The sequence below is a fragment of the Porites lutea genome, chromosome 14 (assembly GCF_958299795.1).
Source record: "Porites lutea chromosome 14, jaPorLute2.1, whole genome shotgun sequence".
NCBI classification, from domain to species: Eukaryota; Metazoa; Cnidaria; class Anthozoa; order Scleractinia; family Poritidae; genus Porites; species Porites lutea.
The window spans coordinates 6446353-6468137 of record NC_133214.1 but is presented as its reverse complement, the minus strand read 5'-3'; the positions used below and the strand labels follow the sequence as shown (position 1 = coordinate 6468137).

The 21785-nt window shown below is 39.4% G+C and overlaps 1 pseudogene; it reads right to left on the bottom strand.

Annotated features, from left to right (window-relative positions):
• LOC140925045 (uncharacterized) overlaps positions 1–21023 on the bottom strand; it is a 28763-nt pseudogene extending 7740 nt beyond the window's left edge.
• Between the last annotated feature and the right edge of the window lie 762 nt (positions 21024–21785).

Sequence of the window (21785 nt, the reverse complement as noted above, 5' to 3'; positions counted from 1 at the left end):
AAGTAACCCAGACAAACGCTTTATTTCAGGAGTGCTTTTGCTTAGGCGATAGGGCTGCGAGACTAATGGGGATGAGCCAAGTTGAGCCGGCGGGAAGTACTGTCACACTCTTATTTCGTAAGCTATACAACTTGTGAAGCCGCATTTTAGAGACACGAGACCGATGACACAAGACCATCCTAAACTCTCTCATACACATGTAATGCGACACCAACCCTTACTCGAAATAATCCAGAAACGAATTTTACCTTCCTCTTTCAACAGTTTCGGTTGTTTTGGAGCGGGAACAGCACATGCAGACAACGGCCTTTTGCCTTTTCTCGAAGACCCGGATCTCTTTGCCGTCTTTGCTGCGCCGGCGCCTATAATTAAATCAATTACCAACATTAAAGGGATTACGTCACGAGCATATACCTAAGTTATTGGTAGTTAATTTTGCGGTTTTCGCGATTGTGGAAAAATCGCGAAATTAAAGACCCGCGAATAAAAATCCCCGCGAGATTTAAACCAGCGAAATTTAATACCCATACAGAAAATTGAAATCACAGAAAGAAAAAATTAATTAAACAAGTACAATATATACTCAAACACCGACAAATCATAAGCTGGTTAACTGGTAAGTTCCATTCCTTGACTGTGCCTTCTGTTGTAAATTAAAATAACGTTAATATGCGTTTTTCTTGTTTCATTTTATCTCGATATTTTAAAAAATTCAGACGTTTGAAAAATAAAATCAGGTTGAGAACGCTCTAATCGCAAAATCTAATGCCTTTTTTCATAATTGCCTAGCGAAATCGCGAAAATAAAACCCCGCGAAATATTGTCTTGCCAAAATCGCGAAATTAACTACTACTAAGGTAGCTCTCTTTTTGCTCAATTCTGTGCTGAAGTCATTACTGAAACAAAATACTCCTGTAGTGTTATGAAGAAGATCAAACAATCTTCATCAAAGAGCACTAACCATAATAATATTTTTTTTTTATTTCTGAAGGCATAGCATTAAAACGTGTAAAAAAGTTGGCCCAATTTTTTCAAGTTTCAATTACCATCCGTAGCAACAACTTCTGTCCTGTTAACTGTGCCGAAGATATTTTATAAATAGATTATTACACAAAAGAGTATTCTTAAAGCTAAACACACTAATACGAAATCCTGCTTACGGCTAAAAACAAAGACAATTATTGGAGAACAGATAGCTTAGCAATACTAAAACATTTCCAAGGCCCCCCTACAGTCGTTACTTTGAGGGATTTCGAGGTTTTATGAACCGCCTACTGAACTACAGAAAAGTATATCCCTAATCAGTCACTAGATTTCTGCTATACTCTCTTTAACAACTGCATCGTTTAGAGGAGATGGGTTCTAGGTATTCAGATGGTAGAGCGCGGTCGAAAAATTGACGAAGAAAAAAAACGAGAGAGAAAATGGAAAAGGGAGGGAACTCGCCCCACTCTCCCCTCATTTTTTCCCCTTCGTTTCCTCCGTGTACGATTTAACTCGCTCCCCATCATCCGAACACCGCACTCTACTAACTGAACGCCTGGAACAGGCTAGCCCCTGGTAAACCGCGCCCTCCAACCATGAGCCCCCACGCAAATGGGACCAGGCACCTGTCACACTGATTTATCAGAGGAAAAATAAAAGGGAAGGAGAGATGGGGGTAAAAGAATGAAAAGAATGATCCAAAGGCCAAACGAAGAGAGAGGCCGCCAGGAAACGCTGTACTAAGCACATGGAGATGATGCAAGCAAGGCTGACCGCGCTTGAGCCACCGCACAGACCGCTGACTGACAACAGGTAACCGCCCTCCTTGTTGTTAACTGCGTTAAGTTTCATTTAACTTCATTATAAAACCTGAAACGAATCTTGTTTGTTCACAACTGGCAAATGTAATCTGTGACAATCATAACAAATTTTAATGCTTTTTAAATGAGTCTTGTTCGGTGCTTTGATCATTCCTTGTTACTGTACAGTGTACCATCCCAACAAGGAATACTCAATAAGCTCTCGTTAGAGTACAGTACATTTTCTACAAGAAAAAAAACGATTTGCTCTTGAATATGCATGTAATATTGTTCACCTACGATTCAAGAATACCTTTTTGAAGACGTTTTTCAGAACAAGAGGGTTTTTCAACTTGACAGATCACAGAGGCTTTCTTAGATAATTGCTGTTCATCTATATTGGAACCTACAAAAAAAGTAGAAACACAATTATTCTTTGCTTCAAAGCATCAGGGATGAACGGAAATTAGCCAGCGTTTATCCGTCACTGAAACCGAGTTCTAAGCTATTTTTAATTTGGCTAAACCCTTCTATCTAAACATCGTTTACTATAAACAATGTAAAAATGCATGTAGTCCATTTTATATAATTCATTCAGTTTAGCTTTAATGTGACGTGGATTAGATCATACTCACATGTATTTCAACTACCCTGGAACGGCTGTAATTTTAACTCAAATTTGAAAATTTTTTGTTCATCTAGGAAAAATTTTGAGGCCTAAAAGAAAATTAGGCTTACATGCATGGCAAAACTTGCTATGATTTTTACTGTTTCCGTTTGTACAATTTTTCTTCTAGACTGTTACCGCAATAGGGAGCTTAGGTAACCACATGCAAAAGACGTCTCGAAAAAGTAAAATTAACTTCGCGTTCTTTCAATGTTATCGCAATTTTTTCCTAACTTCCACAATTTGTCAAATGTAGGTGAACTTTCCTGGTTGAGTTGAATTGTTAGAGACCTCATCCACATTCAAAAAGACAGAGAAAAATTTGTAGTTGTCAGGTTTTTCACTCAAGGAACTGTATAGGGGAGGGGAGGGGGGTGGGTAAGAAAGAAAAGAAGGAAGGAGGAGAAAAAGGAGTGGGGATTGGGGAGAGAAGGTTGTTCAGCAAACCAAACTGGCGATTTCAGTTAGCCTGCGTCGTGTTGTCAAACATTTTCCGAACGATGACTTCTCCGTCAGGATTCAAAATCAATGCCGGTGCCTTAAACTGAGTGCTTGGCTTTCCCGTAATATATTTTATACTACAATAGAGACCTTAAGATATTGTACAGTACCGCAAATGATCCCCAACCGCAAATGATCCCGAGACCGCAAATGATCCCCAAAATGGACCGCAAATGATCCTCGACTGCAAGTGATCCCCAAAGTCGACCGCAAATGATCCCGAAAGAAAAACAGGAATGACGAGGACTCAAGTTAGCGGATCATCGTGTCGATTTTATTATAATTACAATAAGTCAGGTTAAAAGCTAAATTTTACTTCTCAAATAAATATATGAGTAAAAAATAAGTGAAAAAATCATTCAAGAGTAAAAACGAAGTAGGTAGGCAACACACGGCTTTTACCTCATGCTAAAATGCTGCTTGTTCCAATGACTTTTTTCCGGCTCTGGCGGGTAGATTATACCTCTGAGGAAAACGTTTTGACTGAGCAAATGTGATTTTTGCTGCTTATTTCATAGTGAGAGGTCATGACACGCATTTTCTGCGGTTATTGTTGTTTCTGGTCGGCATGATTTACCCTTTGATGCAAGAGCATTTCCTTTTACCTCTTTTGAAATGCAGTACTCTTCATTGCCGCTAAATAAGGGTTTTAGGTTGTTTAATTTTCTCCTTAGTGCCTCCTGGATCCGAATAATCATAAGCGATTTTCTTTTAGTCCGTGAATGTGACGGTTTCTTACGATGTTTTGTCACGCGATAACTACCGCTTACCTGGCTTTGCGTTTCTCATTACCAGGTTTAGATTTCTGGAAACTGTCTTCAGCAAAGCACAACAAATGAATATACATAAAAACGCTAATATAACTATTCACAACACGTTCATGAGATTTAAGAAAGTTGCTATTTCGAAATAAACCGAAACCTGTGGACATTGATAAGTTCGGGGGCATTTTGACTTGTGTTTACGTTAAATCATGTCTTGTTTCGTAACGGGCACCTAAGTTACGAAAAAATGTCCATGTTTATCACGTAAAACTAACACTTCAGAGAAAAATCAAAATGAAATATTCTGGCTGATCAAGAGACTATTAAGGGGACACAGAGGGCATCCCCCATATACACCCTATTCCATAGGTAATTCGTCTCGAGTTATTTTTAACACCACAGATCTCAAGGGGGATTAGACAACAGCCAATCACATAGCGCGAATGTCTTTCGCGTGGATGACCCACGCTGAGAGCCACGCGTCCTTCACGAAATGACGCAGAACAAAATGGGGGAAGACGCGCAGAGCGATTTTGCTATTCCTTTTGTCGACGAAAACGACTACAGCGAGATTTCTGCGAAAGCTGTGTCAGCGAAACCGAAATTAAAAAAGAATCGCCCTTCCTCTCTTACATAGAGCTAACAGTAGAGCAGGGAAATCCTTAACACACTGAATATTCTCTCAGGATCATTTATAATTTACAGTTTGAAGAGAGCAATTTCTGGTTTGATGTTTATTTTTTTCAGTCTTTATAGCGATTATTCCTACCCACTTACCCTGTCAATTGTAGGCGAACCCCCCTAAAGCTGAATTTCAAGGGACCATATTCAAGCTCAGAAAGAGAAATAAAATTCGTCGTTGCTTATTTACGTCCTCCATAAAACGCGAAATTAGGCATTTTCACGTCGTAGTCGTGCAAAAACGGGAAAGAAATGAACAAAAAAGTGTGTTGCACGTGCGAAGTTGTTGTTTTGCTAATTAAACCTATTGTTTTTTTGACGTTCTAGTTGTCGTCCGCGTCGTTGGATCTTAAACTCCCTAAATTGTACAAACGACCGGTTTCAATAGACCGGCGAAATTTCTCATTTTATTAAAGCGCTGAGGTTACGACAACTTCGAGTTAAACTGATTTCACGGGTTGTCGAAGAGTCCAGCGATTCCTTTTTCCCAGGTGAGCGCCGACTCATTTCGCTTCAATATTCAGGAATGCCCTCGATCTTTTTACGCTTTCGTTGCCTCTCGCCCGACATGTTTTGCATGGCGTTTGGTCATGCGAAACCTCCACGAAACATCCACGCCTCGCGCGAGGTAACTTTATCCCGATTCTAAAAATAACTCGAGACGAATTACCTATGGAATAGGGTGTATATGGGGGATGCCCTCTCTGTCCCCTTTATAGTCTCTTGGGCTGATTAATTTCACGCTTTCAAAATGATCAGTAAAGTCAATAAAGCTCTTGTTAGGTAGAGGGTGCCCGGCTTTGTATTCCTCAATAGAAAAGTTGAGCTTCTAGGCGTTAAAACAATTTTTCTGCGTAACGTCCTGCCTGTCTTAAATTTTTCAAAAGACGAAACACTCTTGAAAGAAAATTGAAGCAATCGACAAAGGAAGAAGTATACGGTTAATACCATACCTTTTCAGATTTATTCCATTTTTTTTTTTTCGCCTTGTATAAATTGACCTGAGATGTAGCGTCCTCCTTCCCTTTTTCTTTAAAAGGCGAGAGAAAAAGGTTTCTTTTTTATAATCAGTCCTTTTTTGTAATCAGTCCCATAAAATCCATTCCATTCCTCAAGTTTTCACGGGATCATTTGCGGTCGACTTTAGGGATCACTTGCGGTCGAGGATCATTTGCGGTCCATTTTGGGGATCATTTGCGGTCTCGGGATCATTTGCGGTTGGGGATCATTTCCGGTACTGTACAATACCCCGATATCGGTGTACGGGTACGGATAGTGTAACCGTACACGTAAAATGTTCATGTGCGTGACTACTTCGATTAAGATACCCAAAGAATTAACGCGCGGGGATTGGTAAGGATTGTTAACAAAGATGGCGGCTGCGGCGGCGAGGTTGGCTCTTTTTCCTCTGAAATAAGTTGACTGAATTGTTTATAAAAGTCTGTCAAATGTATCCAAAATTCTTCTTTACGAATGTTCTTTCTTTAGAAAGCACACCAATGATATGCTTCTTCTTCATTCTTCATTCGTTCGAGCACGCAAAATTAACTTTGTACATGGATGTCGCTTAATGCATACAAAATCTCCCTCAAATTCTTCACTTCATATCTTAACAACAAGCTGCAACAAATAATTCATTCATACATAAGCTTATTGATATATCATAGAAAGATTTTAAGAAACTTGGCGGGAAGTCCCTCGACCGAAAGCTTGTTATCGCAAACCCCGCCATTTGATCGAGGCACATCACCAAACAATTCCTTTGATTGTCAACTTCAACAGTGACTCCCATGCTAAATTTTTCAATGCTATTTCTTTTGCGAAACTCAAACGTTCGAGCAATTCTCTGAAATCCCCCCAAATACCGCCACAAATTGATATCGTTTCAGAGTTCAACCTGCGCATTTGAGGTCCAAAATCAATACATTTTGAAGCGCTTTCTTTACAGCTAAAATTCAAATTTGGCAAAAATATTTGAACAGACTTGCAATAACATTGCCAAGGAGTCATACAATTTACATTTGTACTTAAAAAGTCTTAAAAACTTACTCGTTTCTCCATCATGTAGGACTTGCAGCTACTCGTAAATCTTCTACGGGTAAACTGGTGTCTACCCCGGAAAAACGGCTGGTTCTACCGGGTAAGGTCGATGACGTCACCACAAAATGAAAAAAACATGGCGCTACCCGTTACCCGTACACCGATTTCGGGGTATCTTAAGGTCTCTAATAATTCAACAAAATATCGGCATCTTGTCCAGCGAGTGTAAGTGTTACTTGCTCAGGCGTCTGTGTATAAAATGTTTCAATACTAGCACTTCCCGATTCTATGTCCGACGAGTCACCCACTTTCGAGCTTTCTGCAACAAGGCCTTTCGAGAATTAACCTTTCCAGCAGTTCACCGTCAGATTCGAGACGTTTCTTTCTTACATCGCTTCTTGGGAAGCTGTCTTTTGCTTCGATCTTCCGCAGCCTCTCAATGTAAATCTTCCTCGACAATAGTGTTGCTTACAGCCTTCTCAATGAAACTTTACAGTTGAGCTGCGTTTCTAATTTTGAGACCACAAGGTCTGCAGACCCGTTACAATAGTTGGCAATAGAGCCGCAACAATGAGCTAAAATCAGCCCCGCACTTTCAAGTCTTCCCGACGGCGAAAATAAATTTTTAAATGAGGCTGGTACTCCCCCAGAAGTAATGCACCTATCATGTGAAAATATCATGTTTTCAAGCGAAAGCTCACCTGGTATGTCATTGGTGTTCATATAATTAAACTATCTCTGCCATGTTCGTTCACACACACACCCTTGGCGCGCAATACCGCTGAGCATAAGCACCACAGTCATACCAACATATTCTTAACGCTACATACCATGACAACTTATCCTGCCTAGGGCTGAAAGCGAACAAAGTCGTTGCAGGACAGATATTTCTAAGGTTCCTAATTTCGGTATTTGGAGGTCACATGAATAGCGTTCATTTACAAAGGTATATCCATTACTAATAATGGCCGTTTTTACACTAGAGACGTCGGATCACCCATCTTGGAAAAACGGGCTCGTTTGTAAGTCAACGGACAAAGCTTCAACTTAAGTGTACCTTTATGATGACGTTTTGCAGAAGAAGAGGCTTTTACATCTTGACAGATCACAGGGGATTTCTTAGATAAATTCTGCTCATCTGTACTGGGAACTACAAAAAATAGATACAGTTCTTTATCAACGTCGTACACCCGTTGATTTAAACAGAGTTTAAGAGTTTAACCAATCCACTCAAATTAGTCATATAGAGAACAACTTTCCTAGTTGAATTAAATTGTTGGGGACCCTTTCCCAATTCAAGAAGAGAGAGGAACACTTGTCGTTGTGTGCAAACATTCTCTTTAAAGCATTGAATTAGTTGCAGTTGCACAAAGGACAACAAACAAATTCATAAAAAGAGCGTTTTCGCTTACGTGGCCAGCATCTATGCAAATTTATTGGAACAAAAGAAACTTTTTGCAGAAGAAAAGAGTTCAACTCCCGCAGGATTGGTTTAGGACACTAACATAGCCGCCATTTAATTACATCAACAGGGACTTTACGATCCGACGACACGATGGCAGCGAAAACGTCGCTTAAAAAGCGAATTTACGTTCTTTCAGTCTTTATTGCGATTATTCCTACCCTTTTACTTCATCAAAAGTTGGCGAATCCTCCTGGAGTTGAATTCTTAGGATTCCTATCCAAGTTCAGAAAAAGAAATTTAAAAAATAGGCATTTTCACCTGGTAGTCCTGCAAAAACGGCAAAGAAATGTACAAAACAGTGTGATGCACGTGCAAAGTTTTTGTTTTGCCTACTAAAGCCCTGTCCAGGTTAATGCGTTTTCGTTTGAAAACGCCATATAATTCGATGCGTTTAGGCCTTCCGTCCACATAAATGCGCTGAGCGTTTTCATCGAAAACGCATCGAATTAAAAACGTTCAAGGAAGTGGATCAAAACGAAAACGCATACATATCCTATTAGAATGGACAGTCTTAAACGCATCAAAATGAAAACGATGATCGAAAATATCAAAGGCGCTTGTGTTTGTAGCATGCGCATCGAGTCCAACTTACGTCACAAAGTGCAATTCAATCGTTTTCGAACGTTTTAATGTGGACAGTCGAAAACGACAACAGACAGATAAAAACCGATAGAAACGCACCAATGGCATCTCGAGTCTTCATAGCCAACAACATCACGGCTTAACTGACAGACGACCAATAACATCGCAACTTAATTGACCAATCAGGTCAATAACCAGAGTTTTAAAATACCATCAACTGACGTGATACAACTTACTTTGACTCTGAAGATCACTACAGAACAGGTTGTCGAAACGTCAGTCACTGTCAACAACAGTCTTGTTCAGGGCTAAGTTCACCCGCACGATCATACTCAACCTACTTATGGAATGACTTCCGGGTTCAAACCTTTCACAATGATTATTATGTTGATGACAATGACGATAAATATAGTGAGAATTACGACAGCGATTAATGGAACTCGATAAAGGATGGTGATTGTAGTGTTGTGGTCTGAAGGAAACCTTTTTCTAATTAGGAAAAGCTTACTGTGCTGTAGTTTGACCGTCCGTCCCTATTTTCCTAACCAGTTTTTCGCTTCCCTAACTAGTAGGTTCTGATTGCCATTGTACAACACAGTTGTTAATCTCGAGGCCATTGTTTCTTTAGGGACGGTCGAGTTAAGTCGCAAGGTGGGTGTTTTAAAAAGCCCATGTAAGACGAGTTTTGTGTTAAATATGGCTCGCACCCTACATGTAACTCGCTTGACTTGCATTGCTCGCACTGTACGGTGTGGTGGCCTGCATATTGGTACAACTCATTTTGGAGGAAGTACGCTTAATTCCGACTGTAGCTAGATGACTTTTGAGAAACCGATAAATTTAACAGTATTACCACCCATTCGACATGTATCCTAATAGACCTTTTTAGCTTGTATGTTTTCATATGCACGTGCATCCACATGCATATGTATGCATAATTAATGAAAAGTCAAAAGGCAAAATCCCTGGAGAACATCACGTGGTCTGAATAGGGAAAACAAAACATACAAGCTAAAAAGGTCTATTATTTCTAAGGAAATAAATTTTGATCGGTTTTCCAAAAAAGCACTGGAAGTGAAATAGTTATACCAGTTATATGAGTTCAAAAATCTGACCTCCCTTTTAGAAGAAAAAAAGGAAAAAGGGACAGAGGGAGCCCGACCGCTGTATTACCTAATACAAAAAATAGATGTATTTACGCTTTATTGGCTAATAAAATAACAAGATGCATTTTCCTTTGTTCCTGTGTCTTTATAAGTCGTTTTGGTAGGGATTTGAATCCGATCAGAGACGGTTAACATTGCTGGTTATCAAATGCGTTTTCTTGTATGGCGCGTCGTAAATAAGACGCTTAAGTTTCGTCTCACGTTTCTAATTTTGTTAACTATTAAACGACGCGCCAGACAAGCAAACGCATTTGATAACCAGCAATGTTAACCGTCTCTGATCAGATTGTAGTCTAAATTTCTAGGCGAAAAATAAATTCTTTATACTAACCTTCATTTCTTAGTAAGTGTTTTCGGTAAGCTCTGTACTCCTCTTCATTGATGGTCAAAGTAAGTTGTACTGAATCAAGACCCAAATCCTTTAGAATGTCCTCTGTCACAAGATACTTCTGCGCAACTTCAGTTAGATGGCCTGTGCAATAGTCTCTCCACAACTCATCAAGAATATGGGGCGAACTAGCTTGCACTTTGATTATCAAGCTTCCAGTCTTAACATCAACAATCAATAGCTGGCGCACCTCTTTCATATACTGAAGAAAACCATTTACCTCCTCTGGATTTGAGGGGTTGATGGTTTTAAAACGCTCAGCTGTAATAAGATTCATAACCTCTTGTGTAGAGGGATATATTTTTGTCACCACTTTTTCCTCCAGATTAACATTTTGGGTTGGTGAAGCTCCTTGCTCTCTAGTGACAAAATCAATCCGGATGTCAAGATTTTCTGCTGAAAACATAATAAAAAATACATAGTTCATATCTGACTGGATTTGATACAAGGTGCCTGCACTCAGTCTCTAGACAGCCAAGTCCAAGAAACAAGAACTCAGTCATCCTCCCCACCCATGACACTTAAGACTAGTTAATACCCCCCTCCCCCGTCTTCCAATCGTTAGCGGGATTCCACATTCCATCCGATGCATTCCGAATTCCAGAATTTCAAGGCAAAAGGTACCTGGATTGTGGAATGGGGCGATCACCTCTAAACTACACCGCGCCAATGGCCAGCATTTAGAAGTCCCAAGCTGAACATTTCACTTAAAATAACGTATACAAAATGACCAAGCCTCTATGTTTGCCCCTGTTTACAAAGAGGGAGGGTAACCCTGGTGCTAGGGGTACCCTTGTAGGAGGGTTACCCGAGCAATCGCACATTTCTTCTTTTTTTAAACGACGTACTTACAAAGCAGAGACGGTTACCCTAGGGCTAGGGTAAACCTACTTGAGTGCTAGGTTTACCCTAACAAGAGGATTACCCTACCTGCCTTGTCCTGCGTCAAGCGTGACCAATAATCTTAACATTTGGACGGAGTTATCCAATTTCGGAGCGAAATTATAAACATCTGAACAATATACGGCATTTCCTGTATACGATGATAATATTTTCCCGTATTTCCGTGAATTTATCAGGTTTTCCACAGAGATCTTCAAGTTTTCTTTCACATCGTAGAAGTTACAAAGAATGTTTATTTTAGTCTTATGTGGTCACACGTGACGAGACACGTCGCAGGGACACCCAACGAGAATATACTTCAAAACCACTTAAACATAGCATTGTTAAACGCATTTTAGTATTTAATCGGTAGATATAGGCATATTTTTATCCCCTATTTTTAGGGTAAAAATCCCGTAAAAATGGGCAATTATACCATTTTTTGGATGTTAGAAAATTCTAGGAGAGGCAGACAGGCAAGAAATTTTACAACAAATGTTCTGAAAATTCTAAAACTCAAATCGTCTTTCCAACAGATATTTTCCGAAAATTGACGTTGGGTCCCCCTGACGTCGGTACAGCAGGCAAAGTTGACCCAGGTGATAGGGTAAGTCTGCCTGTGGAAATTTTGTTTGTAAACCCGGTCTATCTTTAACCCGCTTGCTAGGGTAACCCTACCACAAGGGTAACCCTCTCTCCTTGTAAACAGGCCCTTAAAATGCAATTTCCTTTTGCTGTCAAACGAGCATATTTTGTCGGCATCTCACTTTGTTAACCTGTAACCAGTGTGAAACTGTTGTGACCTTGTAAGTCAGTCTTAAGCGAGTCTCGTTCGATGCTTCGACCATTTCTTGTTTATTTAACATCCCCGTAAGGAATAATCATTAAACCCAAATAGACTAAAGTACATCTCTCAGACCTTCCTACACAGAAAACAATGAATTGCTCTTGTGGATATATTGTTCATGTTTCTAAGCTTCAACTATACCTTTATGAAGACGTTTTTCAGAAGGAGAGGGTTTTTCATCTTGGCAGATCACGGTGGCTTTAAAAGATACATTCTGCTCATTTAAAGTGGGACCTACAAAAAGAGAAGCAATACAGTACTATTATTTACTTTTGACCCTCAGGGTCGGGAATAAGACGTTGAAAGGTATCGCGATTTTCAAACTCTCTGAAATTGGCAAATTTACAGATGTAGGCGGACTTCTCTGGTGGGGTTATTAAAAGAGATAGACAAATTTGTCGTTGTGAAGTTTTCACTAATGTTGTCATTGTAATTGCGTGAACTTACATTTCCTGATGCCAGCAGATTACACAATATCAAGACCAATTTGAATTAAAGAGTGAACCTGTTACCTTGAGAAATGGCAAGCATTCGTTCCGCAAGTCTATTACAGTGATCCTGCCAGCTGTACATCTCGGCATACTCTCCTTGAAGAAGCTTGGCCTCTCTCAGTCGCAGCTTCCTTTTTTTCTTCCGAACAGCTTTGATTGCATTGGCCCAATCTTTAGGATCTTCTGATTCCACCACACAATTTGAACCAATCAAAACTTCCTGTAAGGCCTCGCCAAGACCAGAGTTCCCACTAACCAGCACAGGCAGACCAGCAGATAAAGCCTCAAGGGCGGCTAGACCAAAGCCCTCAGTTCGTGATGGCATTATAGCAAGATCAACTTCGCAAAACAACCGGGCTAACTGCTCTCTGCTTTCATTAAAACAACGTACAGTTAGTTGACTGGGATCAATGCCTTGCTTAAGTAACGAATCTTTTACTTTCTCCTCTTCTCCACTTGGAGCTCCAACAAACAAGAGCTTATAGGGCTGTGGCTCGTCTTTCAACTCAGCAATAGCACGAGCAGCGATGTCATATCCTTTCAGTTGAAAGTCTTCATTGTCACCACGTCCAAATACTAAAACACTGAATGTTTTCCTTTCTTCAGTGGCTTGCTTTACATCAGAAAACTCTGAGAAGATGCCTGGGGTAAGGTTGAGAACATCTTGATCTTTTCCACAGGCACGGAGATAACCTGAGAAAGCTTCAGCCAGCTTGGGTCCAACTGCTACAACTTGATCAGCTTTTTCACAGAGTTTCACCTCAGCCTGGTGCTTTTTCTCCCCTCTTGAAATGGCATCTGTGTAGGACTTGAATATACCGAGCTCTTCAGGAGCTGTATGAACAACCTGAATCCACTTGCAGTTACAATGACGCTTAATAAACTGCACTTGCCGACCAAGAATGGCCCCATGTCCTATCACAAAGTCCACAGCATGGTCTTCTGGTAGAGAGGACAACCAGTCAACTGGGTTGTCATAACCTGCCATTTCCTCTGCTTCAATGAGATGAACATTGTGACTTGCAGCAACTTGTTTATCTTCCTCGCTGCACTTGGGGAGATAAACACTGACCTCCACGCTGGGGTGTTTAGCCAACTGAATGGCCAGCTCTCGGTTGATGGTTGACAAGCCTCCTTTTGTTAATCTCCATTCACTGCTTAACAGAGTTACTCTCAAATTCCGGGAGGAAGTGGAACCTGAACTGTTTTCATGGTCTTCCTGTGATGTAGAGGCTGTGCTAGGAAACGATGACAAATCCTGAAAAGGGAGAAGCAAATTTACCAAAGGGTTTTATACATGTAACAAAGGCTTTTTACTACTGGTAAGCTATAGAAACTGTAATTAAGATGTAAAACTCAAGATTTGTCTTTCCAATCACTGTTGTTAGTAGATCACAGAGGAGGTAAAGAAACATTTAGCTAAAGTGAGATAAGATAATTAGACTATTCATACACATTCATAACTATATTAGTGTCAATTTTTCCATACAAGTTATAGCCTGCAAGCAAGCCCTCCTATTTGGGCGAGCGAATCGAGCCGCGAGAGAAGGTGCGAGTGAGTGGCAAAGCCGCGAGCAGCGTTTACTTTTCACTATATCCCCCAAATAGAGAGCCTGCTCGCAGGATACACAAGTCATTAAATTTCGACTGCATATAAGGGACACAATGTAAAACAGATACTCATATTCCAAGCTTGGTCCACCTGTACATCTGGTATTACACGTACATATACAGATATCTCCATAGTTCCAAAGGAAAATTTGCATTTTGCACACAAACATTTTTTTTAAAAAAATTAAAACAGTACAATACTGCTAAAAACTTCAGTTTGGAAGTTCCCCTTTTAATGGCTTAGAGCAGCAAGTTTCATTATATGTAATGGGAATCCCACAGTTTTTATTAAGGGAGAGATGACCTGGCAGTAAAAATGTTAAAGGTGAGGTTCTTTTCTTGAAGTGCCTCAACAACAATTTTGCAAGTGCTTTGCCTGAGTACCACACTGAAAACTGCCCATTTCATTTCTTGAGAGGGATCAGCAAACTCATCAGTTTTTCACTCAGCATTTCAATGGAATATAGAGATACTTAAAACAAGCCAATGGGCCCCCACAGCAAGAGATTATCTTCATTCCAAGAGCATGAAGCACAAAGGGAGTTTTACCCCCCACCCCCACCAGGATAGGATATGCTCTATGTAGTTGATCACAACTTTGCTCCCTGCAATATGCTGTCAGTAAACACAAAATCAAAGAACTAAGAGGGGAGAGGTAATATAAAAGAAAGTTTCTTGTCTAAGAGAATCAAGTGAAGCACAGAAAGGGCTCAAATCAGTCCTCTGCTAATCCAGAGTCTGCAGCCCTGCCAACCCCTGGAGATTCATATATCACCAACCAGCCCTCAAATTTGTTCTTGAATCAGTCAGAAAGAGAGAGATTGTTGCCAACTTTCACAGGTCAGGTGACCAGTTGCCTCAGTCTGACATGACTGGGGTCCTTAACAGGTGCGAGTCTAATATGATCACACAGATAATTTTCTTTTTTCAATTATTGATATTTGCACAAATACTAGCAGTAACAAACAGTTAGGAAGTGCAAGCCGTGAACATTTACCTTATAGTTGTGATTGATTGAATCGCTTTCATAAAACGGTGGAACCTCTCCTTTGGGACACTTCTATTCAAGGGACACCTTCATTCAGGGGACACAAAATTTGGTCCAAGAAAATAATCTTTGCATTCAGGGGACAGTTCCCTTAGCAATCAAAAAGTTACTGACCACAAATTAAAGAGGGTTGATATTTTTAAGTGTACACTTATCACAATTATTATGGAAGCTTTCACAAACTGCACTATCTCACTTAAATCAATCTATAACTAGACTCGCCAAAAGGTGAATTCACTGGGCTGCTTCTGCTGTTAAACGACTAGACAGAAATATTGTATTGTATGAAATCGAGAAGTTTACTAAAACAGACAGCCAACTGCCCATTGATCTCGACCCATGGGCCTCATTGATTACACTGAGACGATCCTAATTTGCAGTCTACAGTGTACTTGAAAACCGTTTTCATGTTAAACGCATTATTTTTTCCACAAGATAAAAGATACTCAGCTTTAAGATTTTTCTCTTGGTATTTTTCTCTAACTGAAAAGAATAAAATCCTTTGCATGTTGTGACCTAATGTAAATAGATGAAACGGTCAATAACATATTTTTTTAACGTGATACTAATTTGAGTTAATATTTCGCTCAAGTTCGCCTTTTGTGTCACCATGACTTTACAACTCCTTCGAAGTTTTTGTGCCAGCTAAACAATATTGAAACACTATTCACAGTCCTCGGATAATAAAAAGACTGAACGACGTACTATGTACCCTTGTTTACTTCCGATTAAATCATTGTTGGCCTTGGTGTAAATTACTTTCTCCATGAGATGCAACTTGAGTTTTTGGAGAAAATCTTCTAGGCCCATCATTTCCTTAAGTGGAACACCATCACTGGGATATACAATCTGGCAAACCATAGCAAAATTCAAATCAAATAAAAGAGCAAAATTAATGATAGATTATAAATTAAAGACATAACACTGCATACAAATATAAGACAATGTTAAAAAATCGTAAGTAGTTAATGAGCTCAACAACCTATCACGTCTGCTTAAATCCATTATTGGTAAAACACTGTCAAACAAAAAAGCCTGGGGGCTGCATTTGAGTTCAGTCTTGGGAGAGTGAGAAGCAAATTTTACCTTGCATCATTAAGATTCTTTATTTCAAAATTTCATCCTCATTAGTATTCTTTATATACAAAATACTAACAAGGACGACATTTTATGTCATTGCACGTGGCCTATGAAGATTAATTATCTGCACAGCAACTGACATCTGACATTATGACACGTGATTTTACGCATTTGTGTGAAAATCCAAAATGTTGATATACTTTATTAAAGCTTAAAACAAGTTCCTGGCCATACAAATAATATTACACGTAAATATATCTGAACACATGTGTACACTCTACCTTTGAATTACTACAGCAATTCTTTTCATTTCCGTCACCCAAATACACCTCTCCAATTACACCGCATATCCCACAAACAGCTTCAGACAAGTTCCTTTCAGTCATCATCTCAAAGCACCAGAACCCATTGTATAACAACTCATTGTAATACCTGATCTTCTCCATGGTTGGGCATTGATCCTATAAACCAAAATCAAATTAAATAATTAATAATTAATCATTCACTGGATGTTTCTGAAGTTTTATAGGTATTGATTGATCAATTCAAATAATACTTTTGGTGTAATATGAGCATTAAAGAGTTATTATCTTGAGATCTACCTATTAAAAGTTTGATAACCTTAAGTCCGATTCTAATATTATGTCATTTCATATGCCACAATAGTTTATTACATCTACCTTGTTAAGTTTCATGACAAGAAGATCTGTTTTGGCTTCAATGAAGTTTAATACTGGACAACCTCTTCTAAATAGCTCTCTCCACTCCAGAAGTATGTCAAAGGAAATGAGAATCTTATCACTAACATTGAAGAGCCCTAGAAAAGCAAAAATATATTTATTATTGATTGAACACTGATCGAGCCCAAATTTTTGTAGGGATTGCTCAAGGTGACAGTTAAGCCAACAAAGAGAACTCATGAATTGAAATAATCATTATAGAGAAGTTATGAGTAAAAGGATCCTAAACATTGGCAAATTAAGCACTGAACTCTCATTTTTTCCCCTCACCAGTGGAGGAACTAAAAAGGTTATGACCTGATCCTAATTAAAAATTGAACACTTTTTTGCTTCAAATGTTTCCATGAATAACTATCATGTGTTTCAACAGGCCTCCAAGAGTTGGTTTGGAAAAATAATTGCACACCCACCGATAGTCTTGTGAGAAGGAAAAACACTCGTAAGTGAGCTTGGGAAGCCTGTGATAACATATGAAGCATATACCGGTACATATTTAAATAACTAACCTTCCTCAGTTGGAAAAACACGATGCATCGCCTTACACAAAGACGAGCTGCATTCTTTTACTCTGACAACCACCTTTTTAAAGGGGTTCAAATTGCTGTACAACACACTGCCTCCTCTCGAACCAGAGTGAACCTTGGATTGACCCAAAGGATTTCCACAGAGTCGACAGGATGCATCAGCTACCTCAAATATGGATGGCCAACCCTGCAGCCCAGAACAAGAAAGATGAGTTGCAGCATCTTTGCGGCTGACCAGATTAAGGAATTGCGTTGAGTAACGGTATGGCAACTTCTCGTTTGCATACAGTTGCAACGTAGATGCCCTTGAAACGGGTTGTTGAGGGTCTTCACTTAGTGGAGAGATAGATTCGGAGGAGGAAGGAGCAGCTGGTGAAGTTGAAACGGCATGCTGAGGGTCTTCGCTTAGTGAAGATGTAGATTCAGAGGAAGGAGCAGCTGCAGGAGCAGCTGCTGAATTTGATAGTACTGTTGTTGAAGAATTAACAGTATTGTGCAGCTCTGTGCAGCAAAAAAGGACATGAAGATGGTCACAAATGGCCCGAGATTTCTCCTGCTTTCCCTTCGCAAGAAAGCCTTTACAGCAACACTTGTGGTATTTTCCATTCTTGCCATCCTCAGCCTTCACGTGGCAAAAGCCAAGAGTGTTAGTGGCACTTGGTGGACAATAAACAACAAAAGTACGGTCAGAGACTTTATACACAGCCTGATGACCTGCGGGAACAACCACGTTCTTCAGCATTTCTTTTGTAGCAGAATCGCACGGGTAAGAAGATATTTTGTCTTCGGAGAGAGAAAAAATGCCACTGGCTTCCACGCTCTCTGCCACGTGCTTTAGGTGCTGGCAAGAAAATTCATCTGACCGGTTGCTTGATACATACATGGCACGGATGTCCTTGCATTTTGAGTGTAGGCATATCCAGTTGTCGCATTCTTTGTAAACGAAACATCTATCGTCCCTGGTGCTTGTTCGCACAGAGTACAGTCCACCATGAATGTGGACTGCCACCGGGCAAGACAATTTTGGTATCTTGGCCGCGGCTGAACCTCCCAAATGGTAGCCGCAATTGCTGCATTGTATTGGTTTCGAGCGGTTAAAATACACCGTCGCGCAATTCGGGCAAGAGCCCTGCCCCCGGTTGCTCCAACTGATCATTAAAGGAACAGCGAATCATCAAAATTGACTAAATTTTCGGTAAATTTTCGCCACAAATCTCCTACGCGACTCATTCAATGAACTTTTAAATATGCGCCAAAGAACTATTCTTTATTGACCAATGAAAAATTTGCAACCGCTGCAACGGAAGTGAAGTTATTGACCAATCAGAAGACCCGTTCCGACGGCTTCGTATCAACTGGTTTTGATGCCAGAAATAATCTTTGTCAGTGACTAAATAGGTGTAAACTGCCTCAGAAACAGTATTACGAACAAGAAAAATTCAAGTTTTGAACTAAAAATGGGCTAAACTTCAAACTAAGGCACCGAAAAGCTCAAAAGATGATTTTATCCGGGAGATAAAGCGACCCGTAAAGGGAGACCGGGAGATTGGTGTCGTAGCCGGGAGACTCCTGGATAATCCGGGAGGGTTGGCATGTATGGTATTAGAAATATGGTCTTTCACTGTATATTTCTCGGGAAAAAGGCAATCATTATTACATCCAAACACAGCACAAGGATATTTTTTCCCATTAAAATCTTATTCTAAGAAAACTTTACGAAAAAATGTCCAGAAAAGTGCTCAAAAATACAAACGAAATGTGCTCATGCCCCCTGGGCATCCTATAATACTCCTTAAATCAAATTAATTCAATATGGCCGCTGTATTAGTAAAAAGGTCTATTGCCAAGAAGTATTCTGAGCCCAACTTCCCCCACCCCTCCGTGGATGGGACACTAGTCCCCCACAGCATTGTTCCCAATGGTATGTAGCCAGTTTAAAAAAAAAACACAAAATTAAAGACCTTTGAGAGGAGAGGTAAAGTGAGCAATAGTTTCTTGACTAAGATCAAAGTGGCTGTGAGCCACAAAACTCGGAAAAAAAATATGTTCTCAGTAAAATCTATATTAGATTTTTAGTAAGTTTGATAATGGTGCCTTTTTACCAGATATTTAGAATTAAAGCTCATAAAGAAATACTATTCAAATTTTTTCTTTACCATTTTTTTGCTTACGTATATGTTATCCCTTAGAAGAAACAATTATATTTTTGAAAAAACTACATAGTTTCCTGTAATTTCTGATAATGCACACGATCTTTTGAGATCGTTTTCTATGAAATAATTTTTTGACGTCTTAGATCACGTTTCATCTTTTAGATGTTACAGATCATGCCTGTTGCATAAAAGGAAAAAACGCAAAAAGACAGAAAAAATACTCAGAATACATTTATAGTTATGTATTATCCGTCTTACAATTTGTGCTTGGTAACATACAAAAGGAATGTTTAATTACGCACTATTAGAATCACTGAGAATTTAGTATTGCTCTTGAACGATATTGTAGTGAAATTTTTTTTTAGCATGAAAACTTTAAATGGTTGACAAGTAAGTTTGGGCATATTTCAAAAAACTGCCCGGAAAAATGGGTAAACAGTGGATCTATCACGTACGCAACTGAAATTAGTCATGATGTCTTGACAATATGTCGTCATTAACAATTGCATTGTTTCTTCGCCTCTATATATGGAAAATGGTTTCCTTAGGAGTTTAAAGATAGACAGACGCACTCGGCGGGGGGTTGGGGGTGGTGGGGGCTTCCATGTTTGGCTCACTCGGAATGTGTACTCTGCATGGTAGAGGTTTATGGGATCAAAAAAAGGATTCAATTTCACTATTTAGTGTCTTAAACAGGGTTGCAATAATATTTGAATGCATTTTGCCTTTAAACAGGGTCAGAATCGAAGGGTTTCAGCAGCACAATCAAACTTCCTTTAAATTCCCCCCCACCCCCCAAGGAAAAGTTTCTTCCCCTACGCATAACGAGAACCTGGCAAAACAGGCTTTACAGGTTTTTTTTTGAGTTAAAAATCAAGAGAAGGAAAAGAGGGGGTTCAAATCAAACCTTCCCTGATCCAGAGTCTGACATGATTAACATCCCTCCACCAACATTCAAAACCACAACTAGAACTAATTCTCACACCTCAAACCTTACAACTTGTAAGATACCAAGAAAAATCAACCTTCACTTGACCAACACTATAGCTAACAAATACCGTATTTACCCGCAAATAGGCCGCACCCGCGTATAGGCCGCACCCCAAACTTTCAATGGTTTTCATGGGAAAAAAAAATAGTGAGGTCGAGTACCAGGATAAATAAACCAAAGTTTGAAATCAACAACAGCTAATGCGTATCAAGTCAGATTTATTTTTGGCAATAATTTCTACATGAACGTGACAATATTCAAACTATATACTGAAACGCCTTTTTGCTAACATTTTATATACAGAATACTTAAAGACAAAATCAAGATTCTTCGAAGATATGGACTTAGTGTTTAGTTGTATGTGTTGTAAGTTAGTAACAATTGAAAGCAAACATTAAAACGCCAATTTAGTGTATGACCGTGAGATCTCTTGCATATTAATGAGGTGTCAAAACGCTTGTACCCGCGTATGGGCCACAACCCTAGTTTCGGTCCCATTTTTTCGGGAAAAAAGTGCGGCCTATCCGCGGGTAAATACGGTAATGAATTTTTCTTACCTCAATCAGCCTGGACATCACAGGAATCCTAAAAATCCTTTAACACTGCAGACATGAACACTATAATAGGAACAGAGAAAGAAAGTACACTAACTTAAGAAAGGTGCAACGTTGTCAAGTACAGTATGTGGTCATTGGTCCGCGCAAGTCCGCGATGCCCTTGGGCTGCGACTTTTCAAAAAATGATAAAATATTTCGTTGAGAAAAAGAATACGTTGAATAATGAAAGATATCGTGATTTACTGATTAGCATTCTCAAGTTTCGGCTTTCTTGCTGTGGGTGAAGATGCGAAATTAGAGTTTGTTGACAGGTAGGTTAATTTTGCCTTTCTTGAAGTTTGGATTTTTGCGGCACCATGAATTACATGGTCAATTATTTTATTTTATTTTTTTTTTTTTAAACAGAGATCTTTATTACCACTACATCACTTACAACACTTTCACTACAAAATTTAAGGTTACAAAAAATTACAATTAAGAATTAAGATTCCAACGATTAATACAACATACACTGCAACCAGGCTTGCTTCACGCATACGTAGATTAGATTATAATCATTTACAGTAAGGAGAGGAGAGGCTTCCATTGTGAAAGAAATTTTGCTTTTTGTCCTTTGGAATAAAAAATCGATCTTTGTACAATTAACTTGTCTTTAACGAATTCAAGAAAGTGATCAAAGCTTGGGGGTTTAATTTCGCTCCTTTGCAGGAAGATATGTCTCTTGCCAAGAAGGATATAATAGTTAAGGAATTGCCTTTTAGGATCTTCGGGATTATAGCCATACATTATACTTAAGTCATCAAATAGCAAACATTCACCACTG